The sequence below is a fragment of the Natator depressus genome, chromosome 2 (genome assembly GCF_965152275.1).
Source record: "Natator depressus isolate rNatDep1 chromosome 2, rNatDep2.hap1, whole genome shotgun sequence".
Taxonomy (NCBI): domain Eukaryota; kingdom Metazoa; phylum Chordata; order Testudines; family Cheloniidae; genus Natator; species Natator depressus.
Genome location: NC_134235.1, coordinates 57,785,180 through 57,809,361, shown reverse-complemented (window position 1 = coordinate 57,809,361; position 24,182 = coordinate 57,785,180). Strand labels below are relative to the sequence as shown.

Sequence of the window (24,182 nt, the reverse complement as noted above, 5' to 3'; positions counted from 1 at the left end):
CTTTCCTTTTTTCCTGCTTTGTAACCGTTCTCCCTTTTTAATCCACTCTTCAATTTTCAGAGTGACTTAATTTGGGGTCAGAAAATCCTCCATCTCCCTCCAGCCAGTAAGAAGGCAATCTGTATACTGCCCCTGCTCCAGAGAGCTCCTCCTGCCTGGGTGGGAGAGAGGGGAGCCCTGCCACACCCTATACTACAGGGCTCCTCATTCCAAGCCCTTAAAGGAACAGTTGCCTGGATTTTTCCCCCAAAATTGAACTCCTAATTCCCCAGGACCAGTTCCTCTCTTCTGCTACCATGCCATTCCTGAGCCTTTGTTCAGTCCAACTCCCTGGAACGGGATCTTCTGTCCCTCTCTACTCTTAAAGGCTAATATACTGCATTACAATTACCGTATCCATTTTTTGTCCTGTGCACTACAAAGAGAGAGGAATCTTTGAAAACAAAATGGAGTCAGATTCTGCTCTCAGTTACACCTGTTCAGATAAAAGGATCCAGTTATGGCCCTTTATCTTTAACAAGACCTAATCTTGTGAGGTGCTGAGATGTGCTGAGTGCCCTGTGGATACTCAGAACTACAGTTGGTTGAGAATGTTTTGACAATGGGATTTTTTGTTGGAAAATGCTAATTTGACAGAACCAAAAAGTTTTCTGTGTTTTGATGAATTTCTCAACTCAAAAAAAGTTCAATAAAGTTTTTAAATTGTCAGTATAAAAGGTTTTGTTACAGTATTTTCCGAATGAAAAATTCCAGTTTGAAAGGATTTGGCTTCAAAAATTCAAGCTAATTATATTTTTAACTATTTTAAAAATAATTTTGAAAGTTTTTTTTTATCAAAACAAAATACTTTGATTGATCCAAACTGAAAAGTTTTTTGGATTTTCAGTTCCCCAGAAATTGTGATTGACTTTTTGACCCAATTTGGGATAAGAATTTTTTTTTAAATCTTTGAAATTTTCATGGGATATGAAAACTGTTTCCTTATCAAGCTCTAATCAGAACTTCACAAGATCAAGCCACTACTGAATTACATTCTAGTCATTAACATCATTTTATAATACAGAGGCTATGGAGTTTTGCGGTGCAGTTTCTAAGTATATTTTGGTGGAACACCTGTTGTGCCAGGAGTTGCTAAAATGACACATATGCTATTATTAATTTTGGATAGAAAACAGATATTTTTTAAGAAAGGTCTCCAGTCCAACTTTAACAACAGTACCCTGGAAACACAGGGAAGAGTGAGAGAACTGGATTCTTGCAGAAAGAACAAATGACCTGTGATGAGAGTCTGAGATTTTATTCAAACGCATTGGGTTTTTTCGTGCCACAATATGTAAAGAAATCTGTTTAGTTAAATACAGGGAGTGAGACCATTTTAAAATGTTGAGGCTCACCTGTATGCAGGAGATGTCTATGTGCACACATGCACCACCACCTTTCTTGTGAAAGGGCTGACCTGGCTTAGACGCCTGACTCCAGGCACCTCCCTCTGGCCGGAGTTAGGCACTTAATTGCCTTTGAGGGATGCAGGGTAGGCAACGGCTATACCCTCTTTTCATCATTTTCTATTGGCTAGTTTAGGCAACTTCCAGTTCAATGTGCTGGCTTTTGTTAGGAAGTCCAGCATGGAGAGTGTTGGCACATGCCTTCTTCTGCCGCCTCTGAGGGCTTCGATGCGACCTGCAGCTCTTTTTTCTCCATCCGAGGGGTCTTCCATGAGACCGCTCCGAGCTGCCGGTCTTCTACCAGGATCTCCTCCAGACCTGGAACCTGGTCTCAGCAATCAGGTCAGTGGTGGTCACCAAGGGGGTAGATCTCCTGCTACACAATCCCCAACTCAGTGTGCTGGTGGTGGAGGAACCACTAGGATTAGAGGCCTCCTGGACTGTGACCAGAGAGACTGGGTGGATCCCCTGGCACTCACTCGGCACATGGGGCTCTCCACCCCTCATACTCCCTGGAAGTTACCCCAGGAGGGGAGGGGAGGCTTACTGCCCGCTTCTCGGGCTTTCCTTGAGCAGGTCCTGCAGGAGGGTGCTCCCCGCTCACCCCTCACCCCTGGTGCTCTGGATCTTTTCATCAGGCCCCTGCCCTGCTAGCCTCATCGGCTCCCACCCTGCATAATCTGAGCTGGCTGCGTGATCTTTAGCCGGTTCATTTTCAAACTGCACCAGGGGCATATCTGTACAAGCTCATGCTCCATTTCCTCACCCTTGTGTCCCTCCCTCACACTAAGTGACTTGACCTTCTCCCACCTGTGGAGGGTGAGGAACCCTGGTGGGCCAGCCTGTATTCCACTTTCATCCCCTGGCCTGCTCGGAATATCAGTTGGCAGCTCCTTCATGGAGCCATGAGCACAGGCATGTACCTGGCACAGTTCACCCCTATCCCTGGTGCTTGCCCTTTCTGCAGTGTGAGAGAGACCCTGGCACACATTTAACTGAAGGGCACCAGGCTGCAGCCTCTTTTCTAGCTCCTCCAGAGCCTTCTCCTAAGGTTCTGGCTGCACTTTTCCCCGCACCTCCTGATCTTTACACACCCCATCCGTGGCCCCACAAAGTCATGAGACCTCCTTGTCAACCTGCTCCTGGCACTGGCCAAGGTGGCCATATATAAAACCAGGAGGAGGATGCTGGACGGGGAGATGCTCTGTGACTGTGGGGCCTACTTCCATTCCTCCCTTCAATCACATATCCAGGCAGAGTTTCCCTGGGCAGCATCTGCTGGCTCCCTAGACACCTATGAGGAGCAGTGGGTGCTGTCTGGGGTTCTCTGCTCGGTGTCAGCCTCTGGATCCCTTATTATGACCCCCCACGCCCATCCTCTTTATTCATTTGTTGTCCCCCGCATTCAGTTGAACCCTGAGTTCAGTGGCTCCTCTCCTTAGGCTGGGGAGGGGCCTTCAGCTGCCTTCCCAGGATTCAATAGGAGCATGCAGAAGACGTCTATGTGCACACATGTACCACAGCCTTTCTTGAAAAAGGGCTGACCTGGCTTAGACAACTAACTCCAGGCACCTCCCTCTGGCCTGAGTTAGGCACTTAACTGCTTTTGAAGGGTGCAGGTTAGGCCACCCCCCTCTTTTCAGCATTTTCTATTGGCTAGTTTAGGCAACTCCCAGTTCAGCGTGCCGGCTTTTGTAGATCCCAGTCTCAAGCATTGTACAGGAAGCCTGGGTGCCTAAATCAGAGTGCCTAAAGTTAGGTACTGCAATGCTGAGTCCAGAGAAGTTAATAGTATGAATTGCAGATATGCTGAGCACTGTTCTGCTGAAGACAATAGGGATCGCAGGTGTTCAGCATCTCTGAAAAATCCCATGTAAGTAATTTGTCCATGTCACACAGAAAGTCTGTCTCTGAACCCCTGGCTCCTAGGCCTATACTTTAATCTGAAGACTATTTTTCCTTTTAATTAACGACAACACACCCCTCTCACCAGGACAGCTGCTTGGGTATCCAGAAAAAATATCAGACATCCAAAACAGCTAACACTTTTAGTGATTATTTCTAATTAAAAATAAAGAAGTATGCTACTGTATATTAAAGCAGAACACCTGTCTGAGAAACCCCAGACTGACAGTAAAACTGAAAGGCAGGAAGTTTATTTTTTTTCTCCAGTATTACATGAAGTAAATAAAACAATTGTCTCCATCTTGATTTGCCTGCCTAGATACACTAAGACAAATACAATCTCTCACAAGAATATTAAGGGCTAGACTGTGTCTTTACAATCTGCCCTGAGTGAGAGGCAGCATGCAGTTGGGCAACCTCACGACCAGACCGGAAAATGAATGGTGTCTCTAAAGTCTGGTCTACACCCACAGTTGCACAGATTTAACTATAGTGTAGATGCAGCTCGACTGACAGAAAAATGCTTCCATTGACTTAGCTACTATCACTTGGAGAGGTGGTGTTCCTACAGATGGAAAAACCTGTTCCTTTGCTGTAATGAGTGTCTACAGGACGGGTTATGGCAACATGACTACTGAGCTATAGCTATACCACCAGAGTGCCCGTAGTATAGAAATGGCCTAAGCTACAACTGAACTCTGGCATCCAGAACAGCCTCATGTAGGACTTGTTTTCTAAATGCCTGACAGGTGGAATCAGGTGCACCAACAAACCCAGCAAGGAGAAAATGAAGGCCTGCAAACGCATTGTAAGCAAGTCTGGCACTCAAACCACCACTCTGGGTCATGAAGAAATAGTTGCCCTTTCTCTGAGGGTTTTGAGAGGACCCTTGGGTTCAAGGAGTCTACTGAGTCCAAAATAACTATGGCCTTCGCCAATGTCCCCAGTGCCATGTTGCTGAGGCTCCAGATGGAGAAAGCCATCCCAAATGATGAGCACACTGGACAGCAGGACTGAAGCAACTCCCAGAGTCTGAGAACATCTTCTCTCAACAACAGGGACATTATAGGTTGTCTTTCCTTTGACTTGTTGCTGGTTAACATTTTTGCCGATTGAGGTAGCCATTCTGTCTCTCGTAGTTATTGTAGCAGAGCTCAAAATAGTTTCTTTTTTTTCTTACTAGATATACTACATATATACATATAGGTTATCTAGGTACATTGTGCAATACAAGAACTACAAGAAATACATACATCCTTACAAGTGTCCATTTCTATCTCATGTGAAATTTAAAGAGGCAATTGCAGTGCTTTTCCACCACCAAAAATTATTGAATTTCTCCATTTCCCAAAAGCACACAGTTGCACACTAGCCAGCATTATGTGGCTCACAGCAGTTGTCAGTACTATACCAGTGCATTGTTCCCTCTTTCCCCTATCTGTTGTCTGTTTAGGCCCTGATCCTGCAAAGACACATATGCTTAACTTCACACACATGAATAGTCTCACTGAAGTCAGAGGACAGGGATGAGCAGAACTCAGTAGGGCGATTCAGGTGCACAAAGTTAAGCATATAAATACATCATTGAAGGCTTTGGCCCTCTAGACCAGGAGTTCTCAAACTGGGGGTCATGACCCTCAGGGGGTCACGAAGTTATTACATGGGGGGTCGTGAGCTGTGAGCCTCCACCCCCAAATCCCGCTTCACCTCCAGCATTTATCATAGTGTTAAATATTTTTAAAGTGTTTTTAATTCATAAAGGGAGTCACACTCAGAGGCTTGCTGTGTGAAAGGGGTCACCAGTACAAAAGTTTGAGAACCACTGCAGCAGACTGTAAAATCTTCAGGGCAGGGACAGCGTGTTCCTCTCCACTTGTACATCAAGTGCCCACTCCAGGCCAACAGTAACATACAAAATACAATAGTTCAATTCAATATTGCTGACAATGCTGAAGCGACAACTACCAAGGCGGAGAGAGTATTTCTAAGAAAAAATTTGGCAAAGATGTATGACACTTGGGAAAATACATATTTTCAGGCTGAAACATCACACACTTCATCTGAGCCTAAAACAGGGATTTTTACTTTAAATTTTTGGCAAGTTTGGAGGGGAAATGGATTGGCCTAGATGAGCATTTTTTTAATACTGTAATTTTGTTAATATCTTCTTGCTAAACAGGTTGGATTAATTTGTGCCTAACCAACATTATATACAAATGGACAAATTACTTTACATTGTTGAGACTAACCAATTTATTTGAGCATAAGCTTTCGTGAGCTACAGCTCACTTCATCGGATGCTGTAGCTCATGAAAGCTTATGCTCAAATAAATTGGTTAGTCTCTAAGGTGCCACAAGTACTCCTTTTCTTTTTGCGAATACAGACTAACACGGCTGCTACTCTGAAACTTTACATTGTTGCTGATGAGTAAAGTTTAAAGTAAGACTAGACTGATGTTTCCCTTCTAGGAATGTAAAAGTTTTCCCATGTACTGTTTACCCTAAGTGAGATTTACCAACCATGATTTTAGTTTATAACCAACCTGATCACTAAATTCGGCAAACTAATTATTTTAAAGAGTAGTTTATATTGTTATACTGTGGATCCTGCAGCACTGAGATTCTTTTAAATTTCTGTTTTGGAGGAAAATAATCAAACAAACTCATCTGCTCTATTACAGAAAGCTCTAGTGTGCGTTTCCCTCCTCTTTTTACAGACGTAAGAAATAATGATAACCCTCTTTAGACAGATCTGTAAAATGATGGCATTGCATTAAAAATATTGTTCCTATCCCAGTCAGTCACAGTATCTGCAGTTTAGGCCAAATACTTGAACAGTCTGTCATAGAGCAACTAAAAAATGAAGAAATTTTAAAATATATTTGCAAATTAACTTGCTGACTTCATGCTGCTAACATTTGTAGAGTCCTTTTCGTTATTTGCAGATGTTTGGACAACCTCTAGCTATTTATGAAAGTATTCACAAATCTCAGAAGTTTCACCTAATTGCAGCACAAATGATGAGCTGTCTTAAAAGTTGTAACAGAAGTACCTTGTTCACCATACCTTATTCACTGTCATCATTCATTATTTTCCTGTTCTAAAAGTTGTACTGATCCAAACAGAGAGCAAAAACAATAACATATATGCTGTAGGGTTTGTTGACATGAGCAAGTAGTTCATGGCAATCTGGGGTGTGAATCTATCCTGCACCCTGTGTGTGGGAGAGAGAGATGTGCATTGCCCCTTTAAGTACGCTGACCCCATTCCAAGTATATTGCCTTTAAAAAAATCAGGCAGTTGAGACAGCAGCTGAGGCCAGCAGGCTCTCTCTGTCCTGAGCCCTGTCCTGTCCCCACCCTGCTCTATATGGAGAAGGGGTAAACAGGGGGCAGGAGTAGGGGGGAGGGGGACACCCTGACATTAGCCCCCCTCCTCCCTCCTCCCCTGCACAGCAAGCGGGAGGCTCCCGGGAGCAGCTCCAAGGCAGAGGGCAGGAGCAGCACATGGCAGAGTGGGGAGGGACAGCTGAACTGCCGGCAATTGGTAGCCTGCTGGGCGGCTGCTGCACAGGGAACTTAGGGGAGCTGATGGGGGGGCTGCCAGTCCACCCTGGTTCCAAGCCCCCACCAGCTGGCTGCAACGGGCTGCTCTTCCTGCAAGCAGTGGACAAAGCAGGCGGCTGCCAAACGACAAACGACGGTATAAGGGAGCATTGTGCAACTTTAAATGAGCATGTTCCCTAATTGATCAGCAACGTAACAACGAAACAACGTCAACCGGGAAGACTTTAAGTGAGGAGTTACTGTACTTATTTGAGCAATCTTTGCTTGGCTTTTTCTCCTGTTACCACTCAGCCTGCCTGTGATGAGTTTATGTATAAGAAGCATACAAAATTACAGTCTGAGTCTGCTACCATTTACTTCAGTAGCAAAATTATCCCGGAATTCAGTGGGAGCCAGATTGGACCCGTAGCTTCTAAGGAATTGTCTTCTCGTAAAAAAAAGCATATTGAGAAACCACATTTCACCTTCTGGGTGAAATATGGAGGACAGTCTCTAAGAGTATAATAGCACAACCCGCAATACTTACTCTGGAACTCCCAGTTTCTTGGAAATTTGTGAAACCAATCTTGTAGGTAATGTTATTTATTTAACATTTACATTTCACCTAGCCTCTAGGTCCTAGAGAGACCACCCAGATTGAAGGCCCATTAGACTAGGTACTGTACAAAAATATATAGCAAATAACAGACCCTGCCCGAAAGAGCTTAGATCTTAAACATTTCTCACAGGACCAGCTCAAACAATGGTGCCCAGGCCTGAAGCCATAAAGGACTCCTGGATTGACTGATGTTCTGCTAGGATAGTCACTACAAGGTCTGGAATAAAAATTAGCAGAGTTTTAGTTTTAGTAACTTGAAACCTCTGAGGAATCTGAATGTTGCACTTACTGCATGTTACTGTGGTTCTGCCTGGAGGACATCACAGGTTTCCCCCTCCTCCTGTTTAAGGGAAACCTCTGTCCACTATTCCCATAGCACCTCACCCTCCATGGCATACACACACATATGCCTAATCTTGTAATCAGATTGTGGTTGGACTTCAACTGGTCTTGGTGCAGGGGTCTCTCCATCCAGAGATCTCTCCATGCAGAGATCCTTGCAAAACTGGAGCCTTCAGGTTTGATTCCGCATGTAGAACTCCACCAGCATTAGTGGGAGTTCCATGCACAGTGAGCTTTCAGGAGCAGGCAAAGGCCTGGTCTACATTACGAGTTTATGTTGGATTTAGCAGCGTTAAATCGAATTAATCCTGCACCTGTCCACACAATGAAGCCATTTTTTTCGAAATAAAGGGCTTTTAAAACCAATTTCTGTACCCCTCCCCAATGAGGGGATAGCACTGAAATCGACATCGCCATTTCAAATTAGGGTTAGCGTGGACGCAATTCGAAGGTATCCCACAGTGCACTATTGTGACCGCTCTGGACAGCACTCTGAACTCGGATGCACTGGCCAGGTGTACAGGAAAAGCCCCAGGAACTTTTGAATCTCATTTCCTGTTTGGCCAGGCAAGCTCATCAGCACAGGTGACCATGCAGTCCCAAAATCAAAAAAGAGCTCCAGCATGGACCGAACGGGAGGTACTGGATCTGATCGCTGTATGGGGACAGGAATCCATGCTATCAGAACTACGTTCCAAAAGATGAAATGCCAAAACATTTCAAAAAATCTCTGAGGCCTTGAGGGACAGAGGCTACAGCAGGGATGCAACACAGTGCCACGTGAAACTTAAGGAGCTCAGACAAGCGTACCAGAAAACCAAAGAATCAAACGGATGCTCCGGGACAGAGCCCCAGACATGCCGCTTCTACACTGAGCTGCATGCAATTCTAGTGGGGGCTGCAACCACTACCCCATCCTTGTCCGTGGACTCTGATGATGAGGTACTCTCCGCCATGCCTGAGGATTTTGCGGATGGGGAAGATGAGGAGAAGGAGGACAAGCTTGAGGAGAGCACACAGCACACCATTCTGCCCGACAGCCAGGATCTTTTTATCACCCTGACTGAAATACCCTCCCAACCCAATGAAGCCAGAGATGGGACCTCTGGTGAGTGTACCTTTTAAAATATAATACATGTTATAAAAGCAAGCGTTTTTTAATGGTTAAGTAGCCCTGAGGACTTGGGATGCATTCGTGGCCAGTACAGCTACTGGAAAAGTCTGTTAACATGTCTGGGGATGGAGCAGAAATCCTCCAGGGACATCTCCATGAAGCTCTCCTGGAGGAAATCTAAAACCCTTTGCAGAAGGTTTCTGGGGAGAGCAGCCTTATTCCGTCCTCCATGGTAGGACACTTTACCACGCCATGCTAGTAACAAGTAATCTGGTATCACTGCATGACAAAGCCTGGCAGTGTATGGTCCCGGTGTTTGCTGGCATTCAAGCAACATCCGTTCTTTATCTCTCTGTGTTATCCTCAGGAGAGTGATATTGTTCATGGTAACCTGGTTGAAATAGGGGAATTTAATTAAGGGGACATTCAGAGGTGGCCGTTCCTACTGTGCTGTTTGTCTGTGGCTGAAAAGAAATCCTTCCCGCAGTTAGCCACGCGGTGGAGGGGAGGGGGGCCATTGGCACTGAGCTGTTTGCGTTTGGCTAGCTGGGATCTTCCCTGATACCAGCCACATGGTGGGGTGAGAGGTAAAGCAATCATCCCAGAGAATTGGATGCGGGGCCGGTTAGTTTGGTTTCTGCTGCTGCATGTTAACAGGAAAACCGCAGCACTAAATGGCCAACTCAACGTGCTTTGCTTGATATGGGAGAGGAGGGTGCTGCTGTTATGAAGGTTGCAGAAGCCGAAAGACTATGGCTTACCGTGGCCGCCTGCAAGCCGAATTCTGTTGCCCGGCACTGTGTGTGTGATCTCTAACACCAAAGCTGCAGGCACTCAATATAAAATGCAAAATGCGACCTTGTACCAAAATCACATGTGCTACGTAATGTGAATAGTATAGCCATTGTTCTGTAAAATGTATCTTTTAAAATACTTCACTCCCTTTTTTTCCTTCAGCAGCTGCAAATGTTTCAAGCCTCCCTCCTCCGTCCCAAAGGCTATCTCAGATAAGGCGGTGAAAAAAACGCACGCGCGATGAAATGTTCTCTGAGCTCATGCAGTCGTTCGGCACTGACAGAGCTCAGCAGAATGTGTGGAGGGACACAATAGCAGAGTACAGGACAGTGGCCGATGAACATGAGGAGAGGCGGCGGCAGGAAGATCAGAGGAGGCAGGAAGCAACGCTGGGGCTACTGCGGGATCAAACGGACATGCTCCGGCGTCTGGTGGAGGTTCATGAACGGCAGCAAGATCACAGACTGCCGCTGCAGCCCCTGTTTAACCCCTCTCCCTCCTCCCCAAGTTCCATAGCCTCCCCACCCAGATGCCGAAGAACGTGCGGGGGAGAGAGGCTCCGGGCACCCAACCACTCCACCCCAGTGGACAGCCCAAGCAACAGAAGGCTGGCATTCAAGAAGTTTTAAAGTGGCCTTTTTCTTCCCTCCTACCCTCCTCCCACACCCCACCAGGGCTACCTTGTGAGTTATCTCCCTATTTTTATAATCAATTAATAAAGAATACATGTTTTGTAAACTATAGTGACCTTATTTCCTTTGCAAGCAAGCTGTGATCGAAGGGGGGAGGGCGGGTGGCTTACAGGGAATTTAGAGGCAACCAAGGGGGTGGGTTTTCATCAAGGAGAAACAAACAGAAGGGTCACACAGTACCCTGGCCAGTCATGAAACTGGTTTTCAAAGCTTCTCTGCTGTGCTCTTCTAACTGCCCTGGTGTCTGGCTGCGCGTATTCAGCAGCCAGGCGATTTGCCTCAACCTCCCACCCTGCCATAAACGTCTCCCCCTTACTCTCACAGAGATTGTGGAGCACACAGCAAGCAGCAATAACAGTGGGAATATTGGTTTCGCTGAGGTCTGAGCGAGTCAGTAAACAGTGCCAGCGACTCTTTAAACGTCCAAATGCACATTCTACCACCATTCTGCACTTGCTCAGCCTATAGTTGAACAGCTCCTGACTACTGTCCAGGGTGCCTGTGTACGGCTTCATGATCCAGGGCATTAAGGGGTAGGCTGGGTCCCCAAGGATAACTATAGGCATTTCAACATCCCCAACAGTTATTTTCTGGTCTGGGAAGTAAATTTCTTCCTGCAGCCGTTTAAACAGACCAGTTCCTGAAGATCCGACCGTCATGTACCTTTCCCGGCCATCCCACGTTGATGTTGGTGAAACGTCCCTTGTGATCCACCAGTGCTTGGATCCACCCCCCACTTTGGGTCCAGGCTCCCCAATAGGAGGTTTGTCATTCTCCTTCCAACACTATCTTCCCCCCTCAGCCCCTCCATTGGGAAGAAGGCTGGCAGGAGATTCCTGCCTCCTGCCATGCGCTCCAGGCCTGCAGGAAGAGGGGCTCTTCCTTCCCCTATATGTGAGAGCACAGAGCAGCCAGCAGGAGGGAAGCTGGATTCTTCCCTTTAGCGCCCCCTAATGTCTGAGTCTGGTGCTGCCTGTAATTCTCTGCCATGGTTGGGCTGCCCCTGCAGGGCCACACAGGGGAGGGAAGGAGAATGCTGAACCTACTGCTAAGCTGGGGTCTGGAACTGGCTTCCTCTTCCCTCCCTTCCTCCACAGGCTTAAAATTGGAGGGGAAAGAGATTGCTGTCCCTACTCCGCCTGAAAACTGGATGGGAAATGTCCCCCTCACGCCTCCAGTCATTGCACTTGTGATTTAGAACCTGTGTGGAGGTTTTGCTCACTAGACGAGCAGAAGTTTTCTTCAAATCCTGTAGGTGGCAGCCATACACCACTTTTATTAGAAGTGTTGATCAACAGAGTACATGCAAAATCTCGATATAACTGAGGGCATAGGTAACTAGAATAACTGTATTACTTTTCTCAAAGTGTTAGGTGGGCAGAATATAGCCCAAGCTGGAATCAGGGCTCCATTGTTAAATCCCAGCTCTTGCAAAAAGTTTCCTGGGAAATCATGAGTGGTTTAAGTCTCAATTTTATACTTCATTTTTAAAAGCAGTATTTGCAGAATCCCAGTGGCACAAACTGTTCAATTAATACATAATAAATAATAATAATCATAATAATTACAGCTTGCATCATCCAACGATCTCAAAGAGTTTTGCTAATATTAATTAATTAAGCACACCAAACCTGTTGGTTAATGTAGGTAAGGGATATTGATGGATCACTTCACACACCACTAAAATCCATCTCTGGAGTATGCAGTATGAAGCAATGCTACACAATAGTCTAAAACAGGAAGTGAAAAAGAACATAACCAATTAAAACTGAAAGGAGACTTTAAGTAGTTTGTATGTAATTACCTGATTTGGAAGTTGGCCAGGACAGTCCTATGAAAAAGAACCTTGCGGTTTTTAATGATCACAAGTGATTAGGTCCTTGGTTTTATATCTCATCAAACTGTGATTGTTTCATCCGTAGTGACTTAGATGGAAGAGTGCCACCTACTGAATCACTAATCGCACATCCTACATGATCCCAATAATCATTCAAGAGCTAATTAGGCCGGATGCTGTGAACTTGTGAGATCGAAAAATATCACAGCACAAGGTGGCAAAGTTGCAGATCAAGACTGAATATGAATACAAACAATAGGGCCCCATGTACTGCACAGTTCCATAGCTGTAGAATTTGCTCCAGATTTTAAGTTTCCATTTTAACGAGAAATAAAGCCTTGTCCACACTGTTTTCTCTGCACTCCCTTTTTGCACTGGTAGAGTTACACAAATGTAGCCACACTAGTTCAAACCCTTATTATAAATGCATTGCACCATAAACCAGAACTTAGACCAATGTGGGTTACCCATTAGTTACACTAGTTTACACCAGTGCAACATATCTATACCAGGGGTTGCACTGATGAGAAAACAAAAACACAACATAGACAAAGCCTAAGTTTAAGGTCCTTATGGTTGTGATGAAAACCTTCCACATGTGAACTGAAGGTATTCTGATGCATTGGGGATTTCCTGAATCTGTATACAGCCTGAAATAATAGCTCTAAGAGAAGTGTAAACTGTCCCATTCACCTAAATGTAATGGAACCTAAAGACAACAATTAAAGTATCAGCACTGTTAACTATTTGACTGATGATCATTTTAGCAGAACCATCTGGCTAATACACTCGTCCCAAAGCACCTCTCATAATCTCCCATGTGTCAAAAGCCAGAGTTCTCCCTGGTGTCTTCCTACAATGACAGTATGCAATATATTGTCAGTACAAAAATCTGCAGTCCATTGGACATCGAAAATAAATAAATAACACCATACTGAGCTTGTCATTCATTTTCACATTTAATTAAACAAATACCTTCCTTTTTTTAATTTACCTGAAACTGCCACAGAATTTCCACACCCAAATGCCATAAAACCCAGTGGCCTTGCTGCAGAATTTGAATCCAGCTTGTAGTAATGTACATGAGGCCTTGCCAGTAGGTAAGACACTAAGTAAAGTGGACAGAAATAAAGAAGGGGAAAACAGGAGAGCTAAAATTGGTCTCTCTCATGTTGATTCTGACTGCTCTTTGAGGCATGGTCGACCTAAAACTTTGGTCGCCATAGCTACCTCTCTCAAGAGTATGAAAAACTCACATTTGAGATATGTAGTTAAATCAACCCCAGCATCAGTGTAGACATCACTAGGATGCCAGAATTCTTCCATCACCCTAACTCTCTCCTCTTGAGTGGATTTATTCCAGTGATGGAAAAACCCCTTCCGTTGCTGTAGCAAGTATCTGCACTCATGCTACATCGGTGTAGACGCAGCTGTGCTCTTGTTGTATTTCTTGTGTAGACGTACCCTTCAGATTTTTCAGTAGTGTGCTTCCTGCAGGATAGCCCAAGGGAAAACATGCAAGGATTACACTACCATTTCTGACTCCTCATAAATGGAAGTGATATAATCACTATATATCATATCTAACTGAAAGCTAGTGAGTTACTGAGAACTGATGGATTAAGCCTAATGTTGTAAACTACCCAGGACAAAAATCCTCAAGCCAAGGACAAGTGTCTTAGGCTATGTCTACACTGCGCCCCTTACAATGGCCACTGCAGCCGCACCGTTGTACGATGTACTGTGTAGCTGCTCTTTATGGCTGAGAGAGAGCTCTCCCCACAGCAAAATAAAACCACCTCCAATGAGGGGCGGTGGCTTCGTCACCAGAAGCGCGGCTCCTGCTGACAAAATGCTGTCCACACCGGCGCTTTTCATGGTTAAAACTTTTGGCATTAAGGGGGGGGGGGGTGTTTCATACCCCCGAGCAACAAAAATTTTGACAACAAAAGTGCCAGTGCAGACATAGGCCTTAGAGAATTCACTAAAATCCAGAAACTCTGGTGAGGGTGTCCGTGTGTATATGCCATTGGTGCTCAGTATCACTGTTTGTTTAGGAAAATTAGGACATGATCCTGCAGTCCTTATTCAAGCAAATCTCTTTCTGAAGCCAATGGGAGCCAAATCCTTAGTTTTTTGTGTTTTTCTTTAAAACTTCCGTATAAACCAACAAAGACACCTACTATATTATTTTGTAGTAGAACAATGTCTATGAAGTGTAGTAAACTAACACTGAGTAAAAACCGTCGAAGAGGTTTGATCTAGTGGCTTGTGGGAGCCACGAAGGTGCTGGTTTTAATCCTACAGCCACTGACCAATGTCTGAATGCAGATCACTTGACCTTCTTGTTCTTCAGTCATGCTATCTAGAAAGTATGTAAAATGCAGCACTCCAAAAAAACCAGATTGTGTGTGTGAGTGCATGCATTAATGTGTGTTTTAGCCTTCATAGGATACTGCACTTTTCCTTCCCTTTTAGTTTCTGATTTCCTAAAGTGTTATCCAGAATCCTGTGCAAGTGATATTTTACATTTCCTAAACCTTTTATAGCCTTGAAGTTTGGGAAATTAGGCAGTATTAGCTTTCTCCTCTTGGATTTCTGAAGGCATTGCAGACTTGTCTTTTACCTAAATCATTTTATGGCCCATTAATTGAACAGATAATGTTTCTCAGTAAAGGCTGAAGGGTCATTTGACATTTTCAACGTGACCACTACATAAACACAACTGTTCAGCCAGAGGGCTGAGAAATATTTGACACAGGCTGACGAACAAGTGAACCAAATGTTGATAACCATTGTTCTTAATGAACTAAAAGCTTTGAGCTACAATTTAAGCAGGAAAAAAGTTGAAGACAAATTTAGTTCATTGTTCCATAGCTTTTTCTCCACTTGGAACAGGATTGTCTAGATATTCCAAAAACAAGAGCACATATACGTCAATGTTCTTAATAATACAGGACAAAATCCTGAGAGGGGTTGACCAGCTGCAGCTCCCATAGATCTCCCACAGATATATTTCACCTGGGTGAGATCATCACTCACAGCTTGTGAGATCATAGCTATAAAAGGAAAAATACAGCTTTATGACTCCATAGGAATATATTTACAAATGAACTGAAGTAAACAGAATTATGAGGGTTAATTTACTTCAGTGATGTCACAATTCTGCCACCAGACAATGTTGTATAATTAAATTAAATTTTAAGAACATCCAAAATATAAACAGTCAGAGGAGCTTTCTGTGTAGGGTTTTGTTTAAATGAATGTCCATGAAAGATACTAGACTGACCTCTAGTTAATGAAGTCCTCTCTTTATCCACACAAGTACAGTAACATACAGCAACAGTGCTTCCTTCTGCACACTAGATCACTAATATACTTCCACTCTACTCCAAAAGAATTGCCTCTGCAAGCAAATTTTGTCTCCATGAACACTCAATTCCTTAAGCACTCTACTGGAACTGCCAATAGGATTATCATTTCCACCGGTGGTTTTGGTGGCCTGGACAGTTGTTTACTGGGAATTTTGATATCACCAACTCATTTCACAAAGGGCCACTGATAAACACTGCTGGCATGGGCAGGATTCAAAATCAGCTAAGGAGGTGATATGCTTTATAATCATTACCATGCCTTTGAGTCTTCTGATGCCCCTTGAATACAACTGAAATCACACGTTTCTGTTGTTGAAATCTCATCTAAAACACATTCCTTTTCTTTGCGGTACTGTGTACACATACAAATCTTGGGCCCAATCCAGCAAAGACACAGGCACATACTTAACTTTATGCAATGTGAATAGACCCATTGAACTCAATGGGATTACTCACAATGCATAATGTTAAACCTATAATAAGCACTTCTTTGGAGCCCATATGATGTTTGTATAATTTAGTATGCACATAGAACCTTGTTTACAGTTGCCTATTGTGCAAAATTCATTTTTAGGTAGGCTATTTGGGCGGGGTGGGGGGGGAGAGAGGGGAATTGATCATCCATGAATAATTACTTGTACCTATCAAGACTTTTTGCGAATACAGACTAACACGGCTGTTACTCTGAAACCTATCAAGACTTAGTAGGCACTGCTCACCTTGAATCTTCCACAGCTTCACTAAATAACAACTGCTGAAGAGTATATAAAAATTACATATGTTTCAGAGTAACAGCCGTGTTAGTCTGTATTCGCAAAAAGAAGAGGAGTACTTGTGGCACCTTAGAGACTAACCAATTTATTTGAGCATAAGCTTTCGTGAGCTACAGCTCACTTCATCGGATGCATCCGATGAAGTGAGCTGTAGCTCACGAAAGCTTATGCTCAAAAAAATTACATAATTAGCTATAACCTAAAAACAATGCAAATTTTAGTGGATTAATTATTAAATTAATTGTACTCTATTTGTAGATAACAAGAAATCATATTTAATTTTTAGAATGATTCCTTATAGTTTTGATACAAGTAGAATATACAATTATACTGTGTTCATCTGTTACAATTGTTTATGCTTCTACGTACTGTTATTCCAACCACTACTTCCAAATTCACATCATAGACTTATTGAATAGATTATTAAGGGCATGAAGCATCTCGCTCAATAGCTGCATCATGTTAAAGAGACACCTGGGTATATTGGAGACAGGAACGTAATGACACCTGTAATGTTATTTTCACATTTGTGAGCTGCAGGTACAAACACGGGTTTGAGATTTTCTATTAAATTAGAGTAGTAACCAGGGAATTATGCTCTGAAAGAAAATTTCCACAAACTTTTAATGATCTTTTAGGGAACATGGGGGAGTTCAGAAGAGCCTAATGAGCTTCTTAAATCACCTGTGAAACATCCCCAAGCAACTGCAGAAACTTGAACTGAAGAAAGGAGCAGAAGCAATGTGAGTGTGATTCCTGGCTCAGCCACAGACTTCATGTGTGTCTTTGGGCAAGTCATTTAATTTCTGTGTTCCCCTTTTCCTTATCTGTAAAATTGTGCTAATCATATTTCTTTTGTCTGTCCATTTAGATTGTGAGCTCTTTGGATCATGGACTAGCTTTAGTATATGCTTGTAGAGCACCTAGTACGATGGGGCCCTAACCTTGGTTAGGTTATCTAGATGATGCTGTAATACAAACAAGAAAGGGCAATAACACCAAACACTTCTGATATTTGCCCTGCTTCCTGCCCCAGCACACACCTCCATGGAAGGACACACAGAGACCCAGTGATTTTGTGCTTACACATGCCTGTATATCAGTCTCTACAGAGGGAGGGTTCATAAAATAAAATGATGGTTGTAACCTTCCATGAAAAAATGACTAAGTGTTTTTCAAATGTTGATGTAGAGCTGGATGTGCTTCCTGGGGGGAAATATGCTTTCAGGTTACATATTCACTCGCTGGTATTTGGGTATGATCTATATACGCAAAGCAATCAGCAAGGGACACTTGCTCACCATCCAAGAATAGTTTTCATGTTGATAAGTAAGACAGGCCTTAATGAATACAACAATCTGTCATTGGGTTATACTTCTGAGCATTATGGAAAGGGTTTCAGCTACAAACAGCTTTGCCACCACCTCCAAATTTCATTAACAACCACTGTGGTTCCTTTCTACTCCAGCAGCGAAAGCCTGGCACCCAAAGGAGCAGCTGGCAAGTCATAGACACTGTTGAAAGAAGGGTCCCCTTGCACCCCCATGCCATCTTCACTTGAACATTGTGATACCCTCATTTCTCTCCAACGCAAGCTGATAAACTGGACAAACATGATACGGAAATAGATCATTCGTCCTGCCTGTGAAAGGTATATCTCTGATAGACAATGTCATTCTGTAACTAAATGGGTGTTCGCTCACATCATGCTGGAAGAGGTATGAACAACAAATAGAATCAGAGATTTCAGGGTTCTAATCCAGGTTCTGCAACAACCCAGCTGTGACCATAGAAGCCCTATAGGTCTATATATGGGGGGGAGCTGGGGGAGATGGAAGATGCACCTGATTAGAATAAAAAAGGTCAAAGAAAGAAAGAGACTGATTCAAGTCAAATGAAAAAAGAAAAGTGAAAACCTACAAACAGAAAAATTATACTGAACAAATGAAAAATGTGGTTGAGTAATAATGAAAAAATGCAATATGCAAAAATATTAGCAAGAAATACCAGCTAAACAATAGGACCATAAAGTCTGCCATCAAAGTAATATTTACAGGGAAGAAAACAGTTGTGCAAATACAGCCTTTTAGAATATTGGGGAGCTGTTCCAGGAAGAAAGTCTGCTGGGAAGAGCTGGGATCCACCTGACCAAAAAAAGAAAGAGAGAGTCTTCGTGCACCAAGTCGCTAGTGAGGAGGGCTTTAAACTAGATTCAAAGGGGGCAGGTGACAAAAGCCCACAGGTAAGCATAAAAAAGGCAACTTTAACAGAGGGCTAGATGTTGCGGGGAGGGACATGGAAAATTATAATCAGGTCATAGGAGCAACAAGAGGGAAATCAGTGGGGGAATCTGCTTGATATCTTAAGATGTCTATACACAAATGAAAGGAGTATGGAGAATAAACAGGAAGAATTGGAAGTATTAGTCCATAAACTAAATTATGACTTTATTGGCAGCACAGAGGGATAAATCGCATGACTGGAATATCGGTGTAGAAGGGTATAGTTTGTTCAGGAAGGACAGGCAGCGTAGAGAGAGTGGAACTGTTGCATTACACATCTAGAATATTACACTCATTCTGAAGTCCAGAAGGAGGTGAGAGGCAGAGTGGTTGAAAGTTTCTGGGTAAAGATAAAAGGGGGAAAGATAGGGGCGACATCACGGTAGGGGTCTGCTATAAGCCAGCAAATCAGGAAAAGGAAATGGGTGAGGCATTTCAAGAACAAATAACAGAAATATCCAAAACACAAGACATGGTAGTAACAGGAGCCATTAACTACCCAGACATCTGTTGGAAAAGTAATACGTCAAAACACAACATTCCAATATGTCCTTGGAATGTGACTGGTGACAACTTTTTGTTCCAGAAAGTGGAGGAACTAACTAGGAGGACCGCCATTTTAGACTTGATTCTGACCAACAGAGAAGAATTAGTAGTGAATCTGAATGTGGAAGGCAATTTGGATGAAAGTTCCATAGTAGTCTGAGATGTGGGGGAGAATAGTGGAAGGGGGACAGGGAGAGGCCCTATGTGAAACTAACATGACTGGCCCTTCCACCAGTTCCTTTAGATAGAACTCACAGGTATGGCATTTGAGATAGAATAACTTTATTTTATTCCAGTAACCAGGCTCACACATGCTGACCCCAGAATCAGGGAGTAGCAAAGGCCACTTAATTCAACTGAATTCAACTTCTGCTTCCTACTTCTGGACTCCCTCTGAGCACAGCTCAGAAAACCTGGGGTTCCTTGTCTTCCCCTCTCCCCCCATCTATATAAATAGGAATGAAAACATTTACCTGCATATCAGGGATGTTAGAAGAACTCTTTCATAAATATAAAGATTTGAAGAAGTAGAATATATTACCCAGATATGCAATATTTCATAAATATCAATAAATTGTGTTTTTGCTTTTTCAGCAAACCGTGAGATGGAGGAGAATGAATAAAAAGGTTCCTCCATTTCTTCATAAATAAGGTCTGTACCAACTTCATTTTATTGCCTGTTAGGTTAGGCAATTAGATTGGTGCAAAATTATAAAGCTCCAAACCCTGAGATCCTTACTCCATTAATGCTCCTCCCTTACTTGAGCCTCAGTGAGGGAATGACTGTAAACTGGGCAAGGTCCGCATGATTTGGCCATAAAATAATAAAGTTTCAATGTTTTGTCTCATTGGGTTAATAATGCATATTTCTCATTGTTTGTGTCTGTATTGACAGGAAGAGCTGCGACCTTTTCCGAGCTTGGCTAGAGTCATTCAAATCATTTAATCTGTACACTGATGCACAAACATTTATATACATAGATTCAAAGTTTATGAATTGAGATTTTTTAAAGGATTTTTTTAATATACGTAATAAGTATATTTTGTGGGGCTGGACTATATCACACAAGCTTTAAAAATGTAATGAAACTGCTTTTACTGTTTGTGTGCCTATTTAGATTTCTATATTTACTTAACAAAAGGTTTGGTTGAGGCTTTTCAATCCATATTTACATAGATCCATCAAAGATGGCATAGAGAGATGCAGGATGTACTTGAAACTAGACAATAGCTCAGCAGGGTTAAGGCATTGGACTGAGGCTACAGTGTTTTGTTAGAAAGATCTGATAAGTGCTTAGGCTCTTTGCTAAAATAAAGACCCCAACAACAGTGGGAACTAAACAGGGTAATCACAGTTAATGCAGACTGTTTCGAACAATTAGAGTTGATTGGTGATTTCTTAAAGCCCTTAAACAAAAACAACATATAAAAAGAACTAACCTCTATTGGATTTGAGCTTCATTGCCAACTTCAGACTAACTCATTAGATAACGATCTTTTTAATGTACATAAAATTTAAGGTATTTTTACTGTTTGGGCAGAGGCTTCCTCTTGCAGAAAAGAACAAAAGCAATAGTCTGATAGGTAGATTTATTAACACAGTGTGTATATAAAATAAAAGCTCATACTTGCCAGGAAGTAAAAACTATTTTCTATTATATCCATAAGATGTTTATCAATGAATGGATCAGCATCACTGGAGGGAAAGGGAAGAGACTGAATGGCAAACTATCTATTAACAGCATGATTAACTGTAATATACTTTTAATACAAGACCAAGGTTTCCAATGAAATCTCAGTTTTAAATTTACTACTGAATAGTAGATGTGTCCTAAAAAGCACACATATTTAAGTGACAAGAAATTGTAATGGGCCAGATCCCTGGCTGGTGGAAGCTGGTGTAGATCCACTGAAGTCAATGAAACTATGCTGATTTACATCAGCCAAGGATTTGGCCAATAGTTTTAAATGCTGTTGTTGAACTTCCTGATTAGTTTAATTTGTTGCTATACAGGCATTATGTACATCAGTGGTGGGCACCCTGCGGCCCGCGGGCCGCATGCAGCCCAAAAAAGTTTGCGGATGATACAAAGCTGGGAGGTATTGCCAATTCAGAGAAGGACAGGGATATCATACAGGAAGATTTGGAGGACCTTGTAAACTGAAGTAATAGTAACAGGATGAAATTTAATAGTGAGAAGTGTAAGGTTATGCATTTAGGGATTAATAACAAGAATTTTAGTTATAAGCTGGGGACGCATCAATTAGAAGTAACGGAGGAGGAGAAGGATCTTGGAGTATTGGTTGATCATAGGATGACTATGAGCCGCCAATGTGATATGGCCGTGAAAAAAGCTAATGCGGTCTTGGGATGCATCAGGCGAGGTATTTCCAGTAGAGATAAGGAGGTTTTAGTACCGTTATACAAGGCACTGGTGAGACCTCACCTGGAATACTGTGTGCAGTTCTGGTCTCCCATGTTTAAGAAGGATGAATTCAAACTGGAACAGGTACAGAGAAGTGCTACTTGGATGATCCGAGGAATGGAAAACCTGTCTTATGAAAGGAGACTCAAGGAGCTTGGCTTGTTTAGCCTAACTAAAAGAAGGTTGAGGGGAGATATGATTGCTCTCTATAAATATATCAGAGGGATAAATACCGGAGAGGGAGAGGAATTATTTAAGCTCAGTACCAATGTGGACACAAGAACAAATGGATATAAACTGGTCATTGGGAAGTTTAGACTTGAAATTAGAGGAAGGTTTCTAACCACCAGAGGAGTGAAGTTTTGGAATAGCCTTCCAAGGGAAGCAGTGGGGGCAAAAGACCTATCTGGCTTTAAGATTAGACTCGACAAGTTTATGGAGGAGATGGTATGATGGGATAACATGATTTTTGCAATTAATTGATCTTTAAATATTCATGGTAAATAGGCCCAATGGCCTGTGATGGAATGTTAGATGGGGTGGGATCTGAGTAACTACAGAAAATTCTTTCCTGGGTATCTGGCTGGTGAATCTTGCCCATATGCTCAGGGTTTAGATGATTGCCATATTTGGGGTCGGGAAGGAATTTTCCTCCAGGGCAGATTGGAAGAGGCCCTGGAGGTTTTTCACCTTCCTCTGTAGCATGGGGCACGGGTCACTTGCTGGAGGATTCTCTGCTCCTTGAAGTCTTTAAACCACGATTTGAGGACTTGAATAGCTCAGACATAGGCGAGAGGTTTTTCGCAGGAGTGGGTGGGTGAGATTCTGTGGCCTGCGTTGTGCAGGAGGTCGGACTAGATGATCATAATGGTCCTTTCTGACCTTAATATCTATGAATCTATGAATAGCAGTGCCTGGGAATCTCAGTCATGGCCAGGATCCCATGTGAACAGGCTGCTACTGGATAAAATCTGCCAGACCTGCTTAATTGTATAAAGTTTTGCTCACTAGGATAACTTCAGGACTGAGACAGACATCACATTTTCATGAGGATTTCTTCTGCTGAGTGAAGCAATAAAGCTGCAGTTTTATCTCATGTAGCAGAAGCTGGTATCTTTATAAGTAATCATAACAGTTCTGTCTACACTAAGAAATTTTTATTTTTTTTAGAGAAATAATCCCAGTAGTGCAGCAAGTGGTTCAGCTGCACCATTGGGAGCTCCCAATTAGACAGGGCTCCAGCAACGTCTCGCATTTTTACCACGTCACAACAAAAAAAGAAAATTCGCACAAAAACTAAATGAACTAGAATTTTGTTTTAAAAAAAATGAAGGTTAAAATTGGGTCCTTCATCATCTGGCCATTGCTTTGGTATTGCAAAGATGATCTTGCCTGTCATGTCTACTACCATATAATACTTAGATACAACAAAGAGTGTTAAGAACAAAGTTTCAGCTTTTTATTTCAATTTTTGCCTTAATTTTTCTTTATTGCTCCCCTCCAAATCACTAAGGTGTGCAATTGCCTGTAGAGAGTAACCAGGTTACTGTACTAGTATAACCCGTACCCCCACCTGGTCTAGTCTTCATTATTTATCATCCTCATTTGCTGGGTCTTATCTCACATTTTAACAGTAGTTAGGATGACCATATCTCCCAAAGGGAAAATGGGACACCGCACAGGGCTGGCCCAAGCTGCTCACCTGAGCTCTGCCCCCTGCCACACACACACACACAGGGCTGGCCTGAATCCTGCCTCCCCCGAGCACAGGCTCTCATCTGAGCCCAGTCTGTTCCCCACGTGGGGCTGGCATTGCTCCTTGCCCAAGCCCTGCTGCCTCCCCTCCCCACGTGCAGGGCTAGCATCGCCGCTTGTCAGAGCCCTGCCTGCCCCCCTGAGCAACTGGTATCATTACCCGCCCGAATACTGCCTGCCCCCCATGTGGCTGGCTGTTGCTTGCCCGAACTCTGCCTCCCAACCCTGTGGCTGGCATCACTACCTGCGGGAGCCTTGTCTCCCCCAGCCTACAGGGCTGGTGTTCCCACTTGCCCACACACACACGTTCCTCCCACTATGGGTGTATGCCCAACTTTTTTGGCAAAAGTGACAAACACCCACTTTTACCAAAAAAGTCAGGATGACCGGGACTGGTCCCTTTTTAAAAAGGGACTATCCCGACCAAAATGGGTGACATGGTCACCCTAATTATAGTGCAACTTACTGTGAAATGCCTCATGCACTTTAGAAGTTAATGGGACTTGAGCAGACATGCTCACATGTTTCCCGGATTAGGACAAAAGGCTCTGATCCATAGGGTCACTGAACACCCACAACTTCCACTTCAGAAATATGTGTTGAATGTCCCTTCACCTAGTGCTGTTATCTCAAATCCCATAGTATTTTTCCTTGAAAGCCCCACAATGAGAAGCCCCACATGAATCTTTAGCTCCTGTTCACTGGTTTGCCCCAGGATGCACCATATCACAG

The 24,182-nt window shown here is 43.2% G+C and overlaps 1 pseudogene; it reads left to right on the top strand.

Annotated features, from left to right (window-relative positions):
- The first annotated feature begins 1,625 nt into the window (after positions 1–1,625).
- The window catches only part of LOC141981847 (uncharacterized), a 56,750-nt pseudogene continuing 34,193 nt past the window's right edge, over positions 1,626–24,182 (top strand).